Source organism: Onychomys torridus, chromosome 19 (genome assembly GCF_903995425.1).
Source record: "Onychomys torridus chromosome 19, mOncTor1.1, whole genome shotgun sequence".
NCBI classification, from domain to species: Eukaryota; Metazoa; Chordata; class Mammalia; order Rodentia; family Cricetidae; genus Onychomys; species Onychomys torridus.
In genome coordinates this window covers 29,189,894-29,204,839 of record NC_050461.1, presented here as the reverse complement: position 1 = coordinate 29,204,839, position 14,946 = coordinate 29,189,894, and the positions used below count along the sequence as shown (strand labels likewise).

The 14,946-nt window shown below is 45.0% G+C and overlaps 1 protein-coding gene across 2 annotated transcripts in view; it reads right to left on the bottom strand.

Moving 5' to 3' along the window:
* Tmem200a (transmembrane protein 200A) overlaps nucleotides 1-14,726 on the bottom strand; it is an 84,837-nt gene extending 70,111 nt beyond the window's left edge. Inside the window, exon 1 of one of the 2 annotated variants that reach the window (XM_036169231.1) lies at nucleotides 13,756-14,726. The gene's annotated coding sequence lies outside the window, so the exon portion shown is untranslated. Of the gene's footprint in view, nucleotides 1-13,263; nucleotides 13,608-13,755 lie in introns of those variants that run through there. The other variant, XM_036169232.1, reaches the window with a different exon arrangement.
* Between the last annotated feature and the right edge of the window lie 220 nt (nucleotides 14,727-14,946).

Below are 14,946 nucleotides of genomic sequence, written 5' to 3'. Positions count from 1 at the left end.
TATTTTATTGAGTATTTTTGTATCAATGTTCATGAGTGAAATTGGTCTGTAATTTTCTTTCTTTGTTGGGTCATTGTGTTATTTGGGTATCAGAGTGACTATGGCCTCATAGAAAGAATTTGACAATGTTCCTTCTATTTCTATTTTGTGGAATAATTGAAGAGTATTGGTATTAGCTTTTCTTTGAAAGTCTGGTAGAATTTTGTGTTAAAACTGTCTGGCCCTAGGCTTTTTGGGTCGGGAGACTTTTAATGACTACTTCTATATCCTTAAGGCTTATTGGTCTATTTAAATTGTTTATCTGATCTTGATTTAACTTAGGTAAGTGGTATCTATCAAGAAATTTGTCCATTTCCTTTAGACTTTCCAATTTTGTGAAGTGCAGGCAAGGGGAACCCTCCTCCGTTGCTTGTGGGAGTGCAAACTTGAAGTGTGGAGGTTCCTCAGAAAACTGGGAATCAATCTACCACAAGACCCAGCTATACCACTCTTGGGCACATACCCAAAGTCCGTTCAATCATACCACAAGGACACTTGCTCAACTATGTTCACAGCAGCTTTATCTGTAATAGCCAGAACCTGGAAACAACCTAGATGTCCCTCAACCAAAGAATGAATAAACAAAATGTAGTACATTTACACAGTGAGTATTACTCAGCTGTTAAAAACAAGGACAGATTTGCTGGCAAATGGATGGAACCAGAAAAAATTCCTGATGGGGTAACCCAGATCAGTAAAGACAAACATGGTATGTACTCACTCATAAGTAGATATTAGCAGTAAAATAAAGGATAACTATGCTACAGTCCACAGATCCAGAGAGACTAGGTAACAAGGAGTGTTCATGGGGGACACCCAGGTCTCCCTGGGAATGGGAAACAGAAGAGATTTCATGAGAGGACTGAGGTGGGTGAGGTTGGGGACATGAACAATCAGGTTGGGGGGAAGAATGGAGGGGAAGAGTGCTGAAGGGAAGTGCTGAAGTAGGGGGGCATTTTGAGGGTCAGACAGAAGACTGGCACAGGGGAATCTCCAAGAAGTCTATGGGGAAGACCCCAGCTTAGACTCCTGGCAATAGTGGTAAATAGCCCGAATTGGCCATCTCCTATGACCAGATATGTGCCTGGCCCAATTGTCATCAGAGGCATCATCCAGCAACTGATGCAGACAGATGCAGAGACCCACAGCCAAACATTTGGCAGAGTTCGGAAATTCTGCGAAGGAGGAGAAAGGAGTGTAGGAGCCAGAAAGGTCAAGGACACCAGGGGAAGGCTCACACAGTCAACTAACCCGGTCTCATAGGAGCTCGCAGAGACTGAATGGACAGTCAGGGAGCCTGCATGAGACTGACCTAGGCACTCTGCACATGTTACAGTTGTGTAGCTTGGTCCTCTTATGGGACTCATAACAGCGGGAGCAGGGGCTGTCTCCAACTCTGCCTTTTGGGACCCTACTCCTCATGTTGGGTCGCCTTGTCCAGCCTTAATACATTGGTGGTGCCTAGTCTTACTGCAACTTGATATGCCATGTTTTATTGATACTCATAGGAGACCTGCCCTGTCCTGGATGGAGATGGAAGAGGAAAGGTTTGGGAGGTAAGGCTGGGTAAATGGGGGAGAAAGACTGGGAGGGGGTGATGGGGGAGAGGAGGCTTCAGCCAGGATACAAAATAAATAAATGAAGTAAAAAAATAAGCTTTGTCTATGTACATTCTACCGAAACATTATTTACATATATATTAAAAATGCGTACCTATTCACTTACGCTGATTTACACATTCTGTCTATACTTAACTTGGGAGGTAAACACTGCATATGTAATGTCCTCAGCCATAGAGCACAGCTCATCTTAAGCATAACTAGCAATTATAGAAAAACCTCCTAAATAAATGTTGCTTTTGTTCCTATCCCAATATCCATGATCACAGTGAGGTACTGTTTTGACTTCTTTTCCTTACGTCCTGTGTTTCATTGCTCCACCAACACATCCCAAAGCACAGCCTTATAGTGGCTTCCCAATGGTCTTCTATAAAATCTACCCCATTCCTCTCAGATGGGGGGGGGACTGGCCCCTCCTTGTCTCACAGGTCTCAGCTCAGGTGCTCTAGCTGTCTGCTGTCCACGACTCTGTACGTGAGATCCTTCCTCACGCCCTTCCTACTACCTGAAACTTTGTCTCTTTGTGACCACTGCTTCCTCCATGTCCAAGCTCAGTCATCACTTTCATTTTTCCCCCTTCCCCATCTGCAGTTGCCAGCATACACTATGTATCGACTCACTTACTAGTTAATGAACTTCCTGTTGAGTTCATATTTACTGCTTTACGTATGCTATCAGAACCTTCACATCTTATCACTAAGAGAATAATAAATGTATAGGACATGCTTTTCTACACAGTCTCCTGCATCAACACTGTATAAGAAGATATCTCAAGCTGGGAGATGGATTACTTGGTAAAGAACTTGCTATCCACGAGTGAGGGGGCTGAGCTTGATTCCTAGAACCCACATCAAAAATATGGGGCACAGTGGTCCATGCTCGTAATCCCAATCCTGGAGAGGTAGAGGCAGGTAGATTCCTCGTGCTGATTGGCCACGTGGCCTAGTATTATCAGTAAACTCAAGGTTCAGTGAGAAACCTTGTCCCAAAATACAAGATGGATAATGATTAAGACACCCAAGGTTGATTTCTGGCTTTAAGGGTACACTTGTGGAACATGTGAACACATGAACACACATAAACACAGTAAGATAACTCACATTTGACAAAATGGCATCTACTGAATAACATTCTTGAGGTAACTATTTCTCAAATAAACATAAATGATTTTGTCTAAAGTTGATTGAAACCTGCAAAACAGTTGTGATATTTTCCTTTGTAAGAAAACAGATTATTTTTATGGAGCAATGGTAGCTGTTGATAAGATGAAATTGGCATTTAAAACCCACCTCAGAGTGATGGGCACAGAAAGCTTAATAGTTCCCATGTATAGTCTTACACAGTGTATCAAGAGAACAAAAATATCTACAGAGGTTTAAGTATATTACATATCACCTCCTCTTATGATAAAACCCAAAATTCATGTCTGAAAATTCAATACTATATCATGGTTGATTTTTTTTCCTTTGGAAATGTATAGAATCAGAATCTTGGAAACTCAGATTTATCATTTGCTTTTTTTGGGAGGGGGGATCAGTGGGTAGAAACAATCTTCAGGGAAATCCTGGGTGTTTTTGTACCCTGCTTGCCAGGATAATCTTGCCCCAGTCATTAAGCAGGCCATTCAGGAATAAAGAACACAGGCTTGCCCTCTCTTGGTCCCAGCTTGATGAAATTAGGTAGTGATGAGCACAATGCAGGCTCTCCTGGTTAGCTTTGACAGTGGCAACTTGACACAGCCAGAAATCGTCTGAGAAGAGAGCTTCAGTTGAGAAATTGCTTGTCTGTGGGGGGTTGTTTTGATTGTTCATGAGGTAAAAGGGTCAAGCTCACTGGTCGTCGCCTTTGGGCCCAGTCCACTGTGGTCATCACCATTCCCTAGGCAGATGGTCGTGGACTATATAAGAGAGCTAGCTAAGCATGAGCATGAGGGAACCAGTGAGCCAGCTGCATCCAACATGGCTTCTGTTGTGCTTCCTTGGCTGGGAGGTCCTTGGTTAGATGTAATGCTGTGTGGAAGAGGAAGCTGGTTTGGCCTCAAGTTCCCGCTTGCATTCATTCCTACCCTGACATCCCTCAGTGATGGGCCACAGGCTGTAAGCTGAAGTAAACCCTTTCTTCCTGTAAGATACCTTTAGTCAGGGTGTTTTTATCACAGTAACGGAAAGGAAACTAGCAGACAGGGCATGGTCAATAGTCCATTGTCCTGGAACACTCTGCCCAGTCTACAGAGCACTTCAGTCCCCTTTATCACAAAGATGATATTACTCACTTTCAAAAATTCATTTTCCCACTCAATTTTTCCTCAGCAATGGGTCCCTATCGTCTGGGTCAGGAACATTTGTACTATTTTTAGTACAGTTGAGTGTCTCACCGAAGTATTTTATAAATCTACTTTACTTATTAATCTACTTTATAAATTCTAGAAGAGTGTGTTTGGCAATAAAAGAAAGAAATCTGCAATTGACGTAAGCTAGCAGCCACCTTTAAACCAAGAGTTCTTTTGTTTAAAAACAATGAACAAGGGGCTGGAGAGGTGGCTCAGTGGTGATGAGCACTTGTTGCTCTTGCAGAGGACTTGGATTCAGTTTCCAGCACCCACATGGTGGCTCACAACCATACATAACTCCATTTCCAGGGGATCCAATCCTATGCCTCCTTCTGTCCTCCTCAAGTACTTCACAAGTGTGGAACACAGACATAGAAGCAGGCAAAACATCCATGTATTTATATATATTCCCATATATCATATATACATATACAATATATACACACACTCACACACATATATATTATTAAAGCACAAACAAAACTCAATGTTGGGAGGGCATGGTGAAGGGCATTTCCCTGCTACATCAATCACAACTTCATTTCCTATGATAATCAGTTACATATTAAATATCAAGCATCATAAATTTATAGCCTTTCTCAGAATTGTCTGTGGTATTGTGTTCCCAAAAGTATTGTACAGGTTAATAAACTTATATGGGGTCAGAGAACAGGATGGCCACAATATTAAACATGACGATAGGCAGTGGTAGCACACGCCTTTAATCCTAGCATTCCAGAGACAGAAATTCCTGTGGATCTTTGTGAGTTCAAGGCCACATTGGATACAGCCAAGAATGGTGACACATCTGCTATGGATATCGCTCTGTGTAAATAAAATTCTGATTGGCCAGTGGCCAGGCAGGAAGTATAGGCGGGACAAGAGAGAAGAGAATTCTGGGAAGCAGAGGGCTGGAGAGACACCGCCAGCCGCCGCCATCATGAGAAGCAACATATAAAGACACTGGTAAGCCACAAGCCATGTGGCAAAGTATAGATAAGCAGAAATGGGTTAATTTAAGATAGAAAAGGTAGATAACAAGCAGCCTGCCACGGCCATACAGTTTGTAAGCAATATAAGTTTTTGTGTGCTTTCTTGGTTGGGTCTGAGCGACTGTGGGACTGGCGGGTGAGAGAGATTTGTCCTGACTGGGCCAGGCAGGAAAACTCCAACTACACACATCCTTTATTCCCAGGGAGTGGGGGAAGAAAGAGAAAGGTTATATAAGGCGTGAAGACCAGAAACTAGACGCATCTGGCTGGTTAAGCATTGAGACTTTGGAGCAACACAGTTCAGCTGAGATTCATGTGGATGAGGACTCAGAAGCTTCCAGTCTGAGGAAAAAAGACCAGCTGAGGAACTGGCAAGGTGAGGTAGCTGTGGCTTGTTCTGTCTCTCTGATCTTCCAGCAGTCACCCCAAAAACTGGCCTCAGGTTTGATTTTATTAATAAGACTTTTAAGATTCATGATACAATTGTCTATCCCTCAACATATTTTATTAAAGAAATAATCTGCTAAAATATTTTTAGGTTTATTCATGTACATAGGTATGTGCATGTGAGCATGTGTGTGTGTGTGTGTATGCCTGTGCATGTGCAGACCAACAAGATGGCTCAGTGAGTAAAAGTGTTTGTGTGCTTAAGCCTGAGGGCCTGAGTTTGATCCTAGCTATGTAGCTGGAGTATTCCAACCAGCTCCCAAATTTCACAGCATACAGAAAGACATCTCCAGCATGGCTATTAAAATGTGGCGGGAAAGAATTGACTCTGAAATTATCCGCTGACCTACACACACACACACACACACACACACACACACACACACACACACACAAATATCTCTAATGGAATGCAAACTAATGTAGACCATTTCTTTAAAACTAAACAAATAGCCAAGTCTGATGGCACATGAATTTAATCCCTAAACTTGGGAGGGAAAGGCAGGTGGACATCTTGTCTGCATAGTGAGTTCCAGACCAGCCAGGGTTACATAATTTAGACCCTGTCTCAAAGAGAAAAAAAATCTTCTGTTTAAAGAAAGTTTTCATCAAAGTACTATTTATAATGCCAAATGTTTGGAAATAGCCTTGAGGTCCAAGTTTAAGGGTATGATTAATAAACCATGACATACACCATGTAACCCAATATTGTACAGACATTATTAAAGTTGCCTAGAATTTGGAAAGTATTTAACACATAAGGTTAAACAAACAGAGCAGGTTGTAATATTAAGTATGGAAAAAAACTCATTAAAAATGAGGAGAAGAAAATGCCAAATGTTATGGGTGCCTTTGGGTTATAGGACTATAGTTAAGATTTCTCCCTAGATTTTTAATCCTTAATGTATTTTCCAAAGTTGAGATTGTGCTTTGCTTTGCAATTAAAAACAAAAATAATTCTTCAGAAGTACTGAGTAATTGTTGTGTTATAAATATGTGCACATGTATATGTTCTCTGGGCCCATCTGACTCCCATTACTAAGAAAGGCAAAATGTGTCTCTTTGACACTAATACCTGCCTAGATGGGGTACTAGGTTTTTTAATTCATGCCACATATCAGCCTAAAGATGCTGATTTTTTTTTTAAATAAAATGTTTTCTTCTCAGCACCTCTAGAATTAGTTCACTCTTCATAAAAACAAAACCAAAATCTTGTATTATTTTGATTTTGTAAAATTCCAATATTCTTGCTCACAGCTTTAATTCAGTGTATTGCAATCATTATTTATATGTGACTATCTTACTATGTTATGTGATTTACCTCAAGGACCGCTTAGTCCAATGGGAGAAAAACATGAACATTGTCTGACCCGAAAAATGACAAAATATCCCCTGATTCAGGCTGTCAGAGGTTGATGTCAAGTGTCCATTTTCCTCAGTTTTATTCCTTCCGTATTACCTTTTGAAACCAGATCTCTCACTGAAGCCAGAGCTCACCAGTTCAGTCCACCCCGCTGACTGTAGCAAGCCTCCGAGGTCCTTCTGTCCCTGTGCTGAGATTGTAGGCATGATGGGGATACAAACTAAGGTGCAGGGGTGGTTGTCTGTGCATCACCCCTGAGGCACTACCCTTAGTAGGCAGCAGGCAATTGCTAGGTACCTGCCCTCCTCCCCTGGGGCGTGGCCAAGGGGGGAACCCCTTTAGACCAGAGATGCATAGGTGCTCCCTTCTTCGCTACCTTGTGGTCTTAGATGCTGGATGCTGGATGCTGGCGCAGCGGATCAAGGCAGAGTTCTCCAGCGAACTGCTCTGGACCGCACCCTACCCCTCCTGGATCCTGTGAGCAACTCAAAACTCCCTTATGCTTGTTGTGAGTTAATCCAAAATAAATCTCCTTGATTATCAGACAGACTCCATGGGATTGTCTCACTAAGGTCCCCAAGCTTGTGAATCACAGCTCACTGACTGAGCTGCCTCCCCGGCCCCAACCACTGCTTCTCTTGCTCTGCCTCCTTCTAGATAAGCTTTATGAAGATACAGCATCACAGGATTTACCCCACTGCAATCCCCATTCCCAAACCCCACAACCCTGGCCAAAATCGTATCAGTAAAGCCAAACTCTCTCACACTGAGACACCTCTTGTTCCCCTGTGTACACTGGCCCTCTTTTTAATGAGCAATCAATAATCTGTTGAACCCCAGGGAAGTCCTGGTGATTTCTGGCTGCAGAACACCAGACGCCCTCTTTCTTCTCTGCTCATGCAGTCTTGCCCTTCCCTCCTGCTGGAAGCCTCTGCTGTCTGACCTGCATTTCAGATATCCTATTCCTTTCCGTCATCATAGCGCTTACGCTCAGCTGTTGTGGCTGTATATTTCATAACACACAGTAGCTAGCTCTGTGCGCTCTGTTACGCTGAAAAATTCCTTGAGTCTTACTTTCTGAAATAGGCTACAAGATTCTCACAAATAATTTTCATATATCTCATTACTCTTCTCATGCACGTGTGTACACACACACACACACACACACACACACACACAGTGAACTGCACATACATCTATCCGTACATCTAAATCAATAAAAGTTTTCTTTTGCATTTGTTGCAGAATGACATATGTCATTCATATTTCATAGTATAGCCTTTCAAGTAGGACCTTAGGGTGATACTAATATAACTAGGATGTTCCATGTATCTACTGTACTCAGCATGTCATTGGTCATGTCCTCTCTCTCAACCTCTGTCCTCTGTGTCTATTTCTTACTTGCCATCTTTCTAAGCAAAGCATCTTCATGTTTGAAGGTAACTTCACGCCATGGCCATGGGCAGAGATGTCCTTGTCTGTAATTGAAAGCAATGGCTAAAATTAACCTCTCAAGCATCTAACCTGCTGGTGTATTCATCCTGCCTGGTGATAAGAACTCTGTACTGGAAGGAAGATTCTACTAGAGAATTGTGTTTTGGTGAAGACAAACACACCTCTGCAGTCCAACTCTTTACATGGTCTGCTCTCATACTCACGAGTCTTAAAGGTCACCTCACTGTCTTCTTTCATAACCAGATATCTGCAGGACTCCCCACTTCTCACTCAGACTTGAAGTTGACCTTGCCCTGCTAGAACCAGAGAGACTCCCTGAAAATCCAGCATGAATTCCAGATTCTGACAGATCTGGGATTCTGCACCAGCTCCTTCAGATTCTTGTCTGGCTCCAGGAGTTCAGGCAAATAATATTAACCTCTCTGAGCCTCATACCTTGGCTCCAAAGGGGGATGTAGATTACACTTATCTTTCCAAGGCTGTAGTGAAGATTTAGTAAGATCATGTACATCTAAGGTGCATGGCAAATATACTGCAAATGTCAGCTTCTCTTTGCACACAATGCCTGACAGTGAATAGAATTCTCCTCCCTTTGAAGAGATGTCTTTTCCATATTCTGTTGATTTACCTAGGGAAGATGGGTAAAGTGGAGACATATGGCCTTTCTCAGGCCAACAATCAAACTGTAGCTGTTCTATTTGATCTGCCCACCTGTTTATTCTTCTGGCCCTGCCCCCCTCCCTGCCTCTTTCTGCTATGCCAAGTTCCATACCAAGAATCTGTACATGGGAACGCTTTACTGGAGCCTCACCTTGGCACCTTGTCTGATATGTCTGTGGGCATGCATGCTTGGCAACTTTACATAAATAATCCTGTCCTGTGCCATCTGAAGGACACTGATATCTGGCACTCAGATTGCTTACAAGAAAGTCTGCTGAGCCTGCCATTCAGTTTGGCCTGTTACAATGTATCCTCACATTGGCCTTGAGAAATGATATTGTACCTTGGTTACAGCACAGGCTGTGGCTATCTGGCTGAGAGCTGGAATCCCCGGCTTACCACTTAATGCTTACAAAAATCTTAGCTTGGTTATTTGGCTCCTCTGGCTTTCGGTTTTCTCACTTTAGAAGGCTCTTGAGAAATTTAAATAATATAATGACTTAAAACATGCCCATGGGACCTGACATACCAGTAGTTTAGGGCCTAGGGAGATGGATGTTATTAAAGTGCTGCATTTGTGGGGACTAGAGTTTGCCTCTCCAGCACCCCTGTAAAAAGTTGGGTGTAGCAGCATGGGTCTGGGGTCCATGCTGGGGTGAGGAGAGGGAGCAGAGATAGACAGATTCTTGAAGTTCCCTGGCCAGCCAGTCTAGTCAATTGGTGAAATTCAGATTCAGTGACAGGCTTTGTCTGAAATATTAAGCTGGAGAAGGTAACTGAGGAAGAAAACCCAATGTCCACCTCTGGCCTCTACACACTTGCATACTTTTACGCCAGACTTGCCTATGTGCAAAGTACTCATCACTGTGTAGATGAGAACAATTATACATAGGAATAAGTGCATTGTTTTTATCTGGAGCACCATTTGCTTTGTGTACCACTTCTCTGTGTACCACAGAACTGGCAATCAAGAAGCAGCCTTTGCCTTCCCATCAGACTGCTACCAAAAACCACACACAGAAAGAGTCTGGCACAGATCCTAACCCAGGCTACCACAGGACACTCTCTACTGTACAGAGGGACTAATGCTGTGGCCATTGAAGTCCAGAATCTAAGAATCCTTCCAAAGAAGTATAAATGAGACCTGGAAGAGACAGGATCTCTCTTTCTTATGGATCTCAACTTGAAAGCATAGGTTTGGAGCTACTGACAGTGACTTTCTTTTCACAAAGAAAGATCTCTGGATAAAATTGACCCAGAGAGAAATGGAGCTAAGAAATAAGGAGAGAAAGAATCCAGGCAAAGTCACATGTATCTCGGATTCCATCAGGAACTGAAGCAAGATCCACTTTTAGACTTTCCATTCACATCAGCCAGCAAATCCTTTCTGGCCTAATCTAGTTACATGTGCATATAATCAAATGAATCCCTGACCAACTCATAAGATCCTAAGGGGAGTGATGGCAGAGGTACTGGTCCATCTTTTGCAATGTGAGGTTCAGAACAGGGGGAGCAGATACAGTAGGAAGGGACCTACAGTTGTCCCCTGTCTTCCTACTCTGCTACACTCCTATTTTTTGTTTTGTTTTTCTGTGTGATTTCCCCTCTGGTGATACAGTTTCCGAAGAATGACTTGTTCCTACATATCCTACCAACAGTGACTTGGTCCACAGATCCTCGTCTTTATATAGTTTGTGGGTATTTCCTTTTTTACAGTGCACCCGGAGTTCTTGGAACAGTCTTATCAAAGACCCTGAGATAAGTCAATTCCCATTCAGGAAAGGGGAAAGGGAAAAAGAATTAAGTGGGCAGACGGCACGGAACAGGAGCAGCCAGACTGAACACCAATGGTCAGAACCCAAGGCATCCCAGATGTTCTCAAACTCATAACTGGGCATTTTTGTCTTCTAGAATCTAGTTTTCACTGAAAAACTCAACCCTCCCCTAAAGTCAGACATCAAGCTTCCCTCTCCCTTTCTCTCCTTTACTTGGGGTTTCCAAGGCATGCTTAGCTTCTCTTCTATCTCCATGCAGAGAGGTAAGAGAGTGCACTTTGCTAACGTGTGTTGTAGCACCGGCCTGACATCCATCACCTTTCTGCTCTAATTACCTCTGGAGGATGTTAGGAAAATCAATTGCTATTATTTGTGGAAACTCATGGAAAAATCAACGAGCACCAAGTGAAAGTTTGTGTTTGCTATTTGATTTTACTGTCAACTGGGATCACCATGATGGACCACATGCCCCGGGCTAGATTGCTTTCATTTCCAGCTGTCAGGCATTATCCTTTCCCCACATCCAGCTATCTTATACCCTGCCTTCCTCCATCCTCACTACAAGCCATACACCCCTCACATTCAGATTTTTTCCATATCCTTAATCCCACCAGAACTCATCTTGTACCATTATTTAAGAGGGCATAAATGTCTCCAATCCAAGGTCACTGTGCAGATGAGGACATCGGGGACCAGAAAGGCCAAACAATTTACCAAAGGGTACATAATCAGTAGCTACGGCAAGATGAGAGTCCCCAAGCAGTGCCAGGTGGGATCCGCCTGAACTGCTCTGCGCCAGTCTCCTGGTGTCCACAGACACTCCAACACTCCACATGCCTCAAAGTCTCCACTATGTTTACCAGACTCCTCCTCACCAGCCTAACTCCTGTGGGGGATCCTCTGTTGCATGAGCTCTCGGGGAGTGCTCATCGGTGCTCTGAGTGTCAGACACTAGCAGACAAAACCCATCTTCAGTCCAGGGACAAGCAGATAAACCTGATAAAACTGCAAGACTCATATTCCCGGAGAACATCAAGGATTCACCTCATCTCAGATTTGTTTTTCTTCCCCTTATACAAGTTCTTTTTCCAAATATAATTTGGAAACTACTGCCTATGCTGTGTCCTATTCAGGGAGAGAAACACTATCTTTTAAATTCTACATTCTGGTTGATAAACAGTGTAAGAACTTTTGACTTCCTGTGAACACTTTTTTAAATCCCATTTTCTTAGGAAATGCAAAAGGTGACATTTGCTTGTTTTTGTTTTGTTTCTGCAGAGTATGAGTTTCTTCCTCTTTTTATTGAGTTCTGGTGAGATCTAGCTTAGCCAATCATTTCAGATTCACTTCCCTTGATGTCCCAAGTTCTCTTTCTGTGTCCAATGAGCCATTGTCAAAATCTGGAAACTATGAACGTCCAAATGTAGCAATCCAACTCTTGGCACATTCAAAAGCATATCTAAAAATTGTACTACCTTAAAACAAAAAGAACAGCAATCTCCCATCACCAGGGGCTCCTGAACTTCCAGCTATTTCTGGTTCCAGGTGTCATATGAATACTTTGTGTTTACCCAGGCCAGCCTCAGAAGCAACAGGTTAAGTTACTTACTCTATGCCAGCTCCCTGGATCTAACATTCAGAACCTTCCTACGTACCAGCTCTCTCCTACTGAAGGCTTTCCCAGCCTAGATACAAAGGTAATTATAGCCCTGATTACAAATTATCTCATAATTATATCTGGTAGGATTGTTAAAGAAAAGTTATTAACACCCCATTTTACATTTTTAAAATTCAAAATGCAACATTAAATTGCTAAAGTGTTGAGGGACAATTTCCACTTAATGGAAGCACTGGTTTGTCTTTGAGAAGAATGCCCATTCCTCCCTTTAGCTGTTTGAAAGGCAGGGAACGGGCAGCCGATGCTTTCTGTGTGGGGAACCACCAGTGTGGAAATAAAGTGGGCCTTAAAAAGTTTCAAGATACGTTCTACTTTTCAGCAAAATGCTAAGATGCCCTAGTACCAACAGTCAAGTCAGAAACAAAAGGTCATAGTACATGTTTTCATCCTGCAGCAAATGGCACACTATTACAGGAAACAGCGTTCGCGCCCACTGGTAACATCTACGCACAAAACGCTGTAAAACTTGGTTTGACTGCAAAAAGGAAATAGTTCGATATAAATTACATTTACCAATTCCTGAAATGGTTCTGCTGTCAACCACTGAAGGTCTTCAGTAGAAAAGACAGTGCGGGGGGTAAACCAGGCATATTTAGTTTTAAAATACACCAGAGGTGTACAGGGACTGAAAACCCTGTTACTCAATTATCTTCCTATCAGACTAACGAGTACAGATTCTGATTCAAGTTACTTAATTGTATCTACGTATCTGCCTTTCCCTCTGACATTATCAATGCCTGGTAGTGAACAATGAATCATTTTTTATCACACACACACACACACACACACACACACACACACACACACCCCAGAATTTCTTTTTTAAAAAAGCAGCAAACACGAAATTCATAACGCATAATGCTGGCATGAACAATCAATTATTGCGAAACAATCAATGGAGCAAACCTTTCGAGTCCTTTCACTTAAAGCAGACTCTGTGGGGAGAAGAGCCGTGGTGTATCTTACGGATAATCGCCTCTCCTCTTCGCTTCTCTCTTAGGTAGGCAAGACCACACTGAAATGCTGTTCTAAGAACCTCTGCCCACACTTTGTTCTACCACAGATTAACGCCATGGACATCCTCACAAAGAATACTGACTCTGGAACCTAGACAAAGAAGGGTGTAGCTGGAAAGACAACAACACGGAGCCAGGCGCTCACAGAAGCCGGCTGCTCCCACGCTGCCCTGTACCACCTCTCCTGTGCTCCGGGGACCAAGAAGTCTGGAACTGATGGCGGACTTGGTTCATTCCCCAAACTTTGGGAGTCAGTGTTTCCCCTTAACTCTGCAGGCTAAAGCGGAGGGTAGGAGAGGGGGGCTGCAGAAGCCCCGAGTACGGCTGCAGGCTTCGCCCACCCACCTCTGCAAGTCCCTCAGCGCCCTGGTGGTCCCCTCACCTGTCCTGGGCGCCGTGACTCCGGGCTTGGGTGGCCTCTTGGGGCTCTTCCCTCTCGCAGCTGTCGCGACGGCGTGCGCCTCCGGGGACCAGCGTGGGAGGCGGCGGGGTCGGGGGCGTCAGGCGGAATCTGGACAACGGCGGCCAGCCGCGCTCTCACTCCCCATCCCCGCGGGGCTCCGGCTGAGGACGCCGCGCGGTCACCGCGGGAGGAGGATGAGTCAGGCCGGGGTGCGGGCGCCCTGACTCGCGCATCTGGGGGACGCGGCGGCCGCCGCCATCGGACCCGCGGAGTCCCAGCACCCCTGCCCTCCCAGGGCACGGGTGGGGCACGGCGAGCGAGGCCAGGACGAGCGGATCGCAACTAAGGCGTCTCCGCCCCGCTGCCAAGAAAGACAAAAGGAACGCGGGGCTCCGGCGAAAGTTTCGGGCTGGGTTCCCGATGGATTCCAGCCCCGGAACTCTCTCCCCACCTCCCAAGAGGAGGATCGGGGGCGAGGGCGGAGACGGGCTTCCCGGAGCGTCGCCGCCAGCCGGGGACCCAGACGGTGCCGATCGCACCACCGCCCACGACCCGTGGGAACTCCGCCGGCCCTGCCACCCCGCTGTGCCTGGGAGCCGCCTGCAGGATCTGCCCCTCTCCTCCCGGACCCCAATCCAGCCGCCCCGCGCCCTGGCTGCAAAGTTGTACTTCTAGAGCCAAGAGGGCGCGCACACAAAACCCATCTCCGGAACAAAGTATCGCTTCCAGGCGCTCTGCTTGGGCTGAAGGCCAGCCGGCGGAAGCGGACACACCCACTCGCCTCTCGCCACTGCCGGACCCGGGTTCCAGAGCGGGAGATCCCCGCCTCTCCTGTCCCAATAAGAACCGGAGGTCCCTGGCCCATTCGGTGTTTTCTGGAAGCAGAAGCTATAGGACCCTCGGCTCCACGCCCCTCCGGTGCTTTCTTAACGGATGCAGCCTGGGCTGGTCGGGGTCCCCCTGGCGGCGGCACGGGTGCTGTGCTAACACCATCAGACTTAAACGCCCACCCTCCCTCCACCCCAGGGATATTGCTTGCCCTGAGCCCCCAGGGGATTTAAACACTTTAGCATCCTGGGAAGTTAGATCCCATAGAGTGGACTAGTTGGGTGGGTGGGTGGGGTGCTCTGGGCATGGGGTTTTGGGGGAGAGGGCCGAATTGCGTCCTAA